The sequence below is a fragment of the Montipora capricornis genome, chromosome 8 (genome assembly GCF_036669925.1).
Source record: "Montipora capricornis isolate CH-2021 chromosome 8, ASM3666992v2, whole genome shotgun sequence".
In the NCBI taxonomy this organism is placed as follows: Eukaryota; Metazoa; Cnidaria; class Anthozoa; order Scleractinia; family Acroporidae; genus Montipora; species Montipora capricornis.
Window position 1 is genome coordinate 19,527,028 of NC_090890.1, and position 5,000 is coordinate 19,532,027.

Consider the following 5,000-nt stretch of genomic DNA (forward strand, 5'->3'; position numbering starts at 1 on the left):
ATTATTTATTTAGTTAATTAATTATCTGAGATCAGCAACGCAGGAAGATCTTCATCCATCTCTCTCTCAACAAAACATTGCTGCTACTGCTCTGGCGATCGTCAAACTCGCTCGTGCAAGAAAAACCCGCAACCCGTCAAATTTTTCACGCCATACTTGAGAAAGACGAGAAAAGTGGCAATGCCACCAATGTTTTCAGGTTTAAAAGTGAAAAGGTAAAGATTGCGGCAGTTTTATGTAAAAACGTTTGGGTCTAATACAGGTAAACGTGTTTACTGGTTAGTTGGGTTAAAAATGAATTTTCAAAACGTGAATCAATGCCGCTTGATTCACGTGGAGCTTTTGTGAAAACTGCCGTGAAACAATTAAACCACCGCGACCCAAAAGGTATCAATTTTTTTTCAGCAAGTCATCTTGAGTTGGACGAAAATCATCGCTACAGGACAGAACTAAAGTATTTTTTTCTTATATTATCAGTAAAATGTTTAGTGGAATGAGCTTTTTGTGGATTCGGTCGAAGCGCCAGTCACAGCGTTATTTGTTTAGGGCACGCAATGATCTGTCAGGAACCAAAGACAATGCAGGATTGCTCTGTTTCTAAAACAGCAACAAATAACATGATATCTTTCCTTTTTTCTTATTACTGGGGAAAAACAACCATAACCTAAACGTATTTTAGCCAAGCAGGCGCAGCCGCAAAAAAATGTAAAAATATTAAATTTGCATAAACTGTCGCATAAACTGCGATTCCCGGGTTCATACAAAAGTAAATTACACCGCTTTGCCGGCTGCGTTTTACCGCTGTAAGAGCAGAAGTAACAACTCTTTTTTTAAACTATAACCAAGAAATGCCAAACTCCACGTTTTTAAATTTAATGTGTATTTTTTTAAGAAAGAATCGAAATCCGTGCGGAAGCCGGCCGTCACATGCAAAGTCACAGATTATGTTACATGTTAAATCATGTGGAACGGCCTTTGAACCGACTGTTTCGAAAGAAGAAAAAACATTTTCTGAGAGGTTTCGAAAACTGCAACCACAATCATATTAAAATTTTTAGCCACCTCATCTGCTATAAATATAATAAGCCAGAGTGCCCGGCTGGGCGACTGGGTAGTTTTTCTCACTCGCCTGAAACCAAATGTTAGTCCCCTCAGGCGACCGGGCGCCGTTAGAGCACAGCCTTGAGTTGTAGCCCCATTGAAATGCAAGTGTCCAGGGTACTTATTTTCCATTTTTTAAAGCTTTGAATTCGGTACTTGTTTTGTATTTGGAAATAATTTTTTAATTCTCAGATGGTACTTCTTCCTGTTTATTGTAACTGCTTGGAAGGACTAATCAATGGAGAGAAACTCTGCGGTAACTTCCTATTTTAACTCTTGAAATTTATTACAAAGTAAAAATTTAATGTAGTCCTTCTAAGCTATGCAGTAAAATAATGTCAACCCCACTTACTAAAATGAGCAAAGGAAGAAAACAGGTGTGAATAGTCTAGTTTTATTGTTTTTGAAGTTCTTTGATTTAGCTTAAGTTAAAGCTTATTTATCAAAGCTGCAAATGGTTAAGACAAGGATAAATTACAAAATTAATTACTGCCATGGGTATTAATTCTGTTGCTATATGTAACTTATTCATAGGATCGATGCTATTACAAGATTCTGTGATGTATTTTGGAATTATTATGGTTAATATTTAACAATTATTCGCCAAAGCTGGCGAAGTGATTATCAGTGAATATTCACCGATTATCACTGAGCCTGAGGCGAATAATTGTTTTAGTATAAATACACACGTGATTATTTCAAAAAAGAGAAAAAAAAAACATTTTCACACGAAATCATCTTCACTTACAGTGGCAAAACGACTACTGGCAGCCATTTTGTCCATCGAGGTGATTATCGGCTGATAATCTGAGATAGCGAGCCAATGAGAGCGCGCGATTTTGTATAATCTCCTGTGTATTTATACTAAAATCTCATATTTGGGATTATGTTGGGTCAGTATAATCCCATTCTTGGGGTTATGTTGGGTTTGGTAGAACTTTCCCAGTTTGGGAAATTCCCTCTGAAATCACAAATATAACTCAAAAATTTACCATTTTTAACCAAGTTTGGGAATTGAAAAAAATTCCCCATGAGAGTCAGTGCTCCCTTGATGAAATCAATAATTGGCAAGAGAACATTATCATAACCAGGTACCTTACTTTTTCCTTCTCTGAGAGCCTGGATTTCGCCAATTTTTTCACTGTTGATCACTTTGATGAAATAGCAAATTTTACCATAGATAATGCTCCTTTCATGGAAATTTTTGCACATCTCTATGAAACATCTCCCACGGACCTCAAAACCAGCAGCAAATTTCCGTTTGTGAGCCAAATGGTGATGTCTAAAAATGGTTATCTCTTTACCTCGATCGGGCTCCCGTAATGTCCCAAAAAGGATATTTGTCATCTTTAAGATTTTCGGGAACAAGTGACTAGCATACAACCCTCGAATTCGATGATACGGGAAGGAAGACCCTGGGAACATGAATATTACATAAGCACTTATCCGATCACCTGTATCACCTGTAACTTCGTCTGCTCTCAGTCGCAAACAAAATGTGGATACCGTGCCCTAAAGAGCTTACCCTGGGTGCCAGAGGTTTTATTTTTCTTTCGCGAGGAGCGGTTAAATCGGTTAAATTGCGAACGGAGAGGCAAAAATAAGTTCCCTCAGCTCACCACGACGGCTTCGGAGTTCGGCATCGCCGCTCATAGAGATCAAGCCAAAGGAAAAAAAACCCTCTGGTACCCAGGGTATAAAGAACTGAATTGCAAACCACCACATCTCAACACTCTCCAAGTCAAACAGATTCCAGAGCGAGGGAAACTTATTTTAATTTGTAGTTCACAGCATTTGATTTCAGTAGTACAGCTGTTTGAACTACGCATAGTATGAAAAGGGTTCGTTATGACCTCGTTCAGTAGTTATTTTCAAGAAAAAAGGAAATGTCATGCATCAAAAAATCTTACCACTGTAACTACTGCAGACAACCTTGTTTTCCAATCTTTAAGTTTCTTGCACCACCTCAATCAGCTGAATTTTTCCAACGTTTCCTAAAGTTGCTTAAGCAAAACATGAAAGGAGAACTGGGAACTAGAGCTCAGGACCCACCCCACTGTACTTGAGCGGTCCCGTAGGACTGCAAACACAACAAACACTTTTCTAACACAAAACAGTATTATCTGAACACAACAAACTATTATCGAAACACAACACAGTATTATTGAAGCACAACACAACATTATCAAAACACAACACCATGTCACACAACAGAATGTCATCAAAACACAACACATTGAACGGAGAGAATTCAAATGGCACGGTTCATCTCGGCGGATTGTATTCGGAAAAAAGGTAATACTTTTCGAGGAATTCCCTTTTTCTCGCTTTGACCGGAATGCCCGGAAATTTCGGTACCATTTGTCCACTATGACAAATGCCAGAGAACATAGACCGTTTCATTTGTTTTTCAACCTGAACAACGCGTTTTTCTGGCAAATGATACAGCACATTCCCATTTTCTTTTTCTAAGTACAGAACATGCAGTACCATTTGTCGAAACATTCTCACCGAAAATTTCATTCAAATAGTAAGTGCTCATTATTTTCCCGATTACGTCATGAAGGATGTTATTATACAAAGCATGAACCCATCATTACTCGACCCAGTGGCGGATCCGGAGACATTTTTGTTCGCCATTTTGCCTGGAAAAAATGTTTTGTCTGAACTGAGGAACTGGTTTGAAATCTTTTTCAAAATCTTGCCCTTTTTGTGGACAAAAAGTGAAAAATGACTCTAGCGCAAGTGAAACAGATCAAGGTGCAACAAAATGCCTGAGCTTCTTAAACTAATGCAGCTTGGTCGTCGTTACCATTTCCTCGAAAATAACACTGCATGGTCGCCATGATCACATTTTCAGTCCCACAGCCTGTTCGAAGAACTCTTGGGTAACCTCTGCTTGATTTAACATAATCGTAAAACAATGAAGCTACGTGGCATGGGTCATTATTCGAGGGGAAAAATTTCAACCACGTGACCCGACGACTGAAACGGTCCACCGCACCATGAATAGGAAAACCTTATGGCTTTAAGTTATTGTAGCCGTCAACGTGCCAAGCAAAATTTGGGCCTGGGTTAGTGTACGACCTTCTCCTTAGTGCATGAGCCTTTCGCAAGGCTGTTTCTTCAGGATCAACTTGACCTTTCTTCTTGGTGCCACATAGCTCGATAACCTGCAGCCTGGACCGTCCAATTCTTGTTGAATGGCCTGTTGTTGGATCTTAATCGGTACTCGCGAAGCCTATTGTGCAAAGTACGCGTAGACATTTCTGTTCCATGGTACATTTCTAAAAGGAGTAATATAGCCGAGTAAGTTTCCTCGAGCTCTATTAAGCAGTTCAAGAACTTAAGAAACACATCAATTCTCGCGACAGATCGACACATTCGAAGATGGCAAACAAAATGGCGGGGAATGATTTTAGCCGCATAACCTGCCACAGGGTCGAGTCAATGATGGGTTTATGCTTTGTATGGTAACATCCTGCATGATGCCAGGTGTAGTCAATCGATAAACTGATAATCGATAACAATCAATAGCAATCGATATCAATCTTCGATTTCAGATTTGGTTTATCGATTGTTATCGATTATCATCGTTTTTTATCGGAAACTATATTTGTCAATTTCTACAAGTTAAAAATTGACACGATGTATTTTCTATGGTTTTATTGAGTCATTCAATCGTGGATATGCAATGCAAATATCAACAAGCTGATTCTAAAAGAAGAAGAACAATAACAGAAATAATTTGGTATGTTTATATTCATATATATTCAGCGCAGTTCAAAGAAAAAGAGAAAGTTGCGACCAAAGTAGCGGTGTGCAACCCTCTTGTCTCGCTATAGCAACGCCATAAATATGGAGCAAAATAAATAATAAAATCAGTGTTTTTATAATTT

At 38.6% G+C, this 5,000-nt stretch overlaps 1 long non-coding RNA gene across 1 annotated transcript in view; it reads right to left on the reverse strand.

The window, feature by feature from the left end:
- Window positions 1-3,095, reverse strand: part of LOC138014459 (uncharacterized) — a 51,603-nt gene extending 48,508 nt beyond the window's left edge. Inside the window, exon 1 of the long non-coding RNA XR_011125317.1 lies at window positions 3,012-3,095. This is a non-coding gene — a long non-coding RNA (uncharacterized lncRNA). The remainder of the gene's footprint in view (window positions 1-3,011) is intronic.
- Between the last annotated feature and the right edge of the window lie 1,905 nt (window positions 3,096-5,000).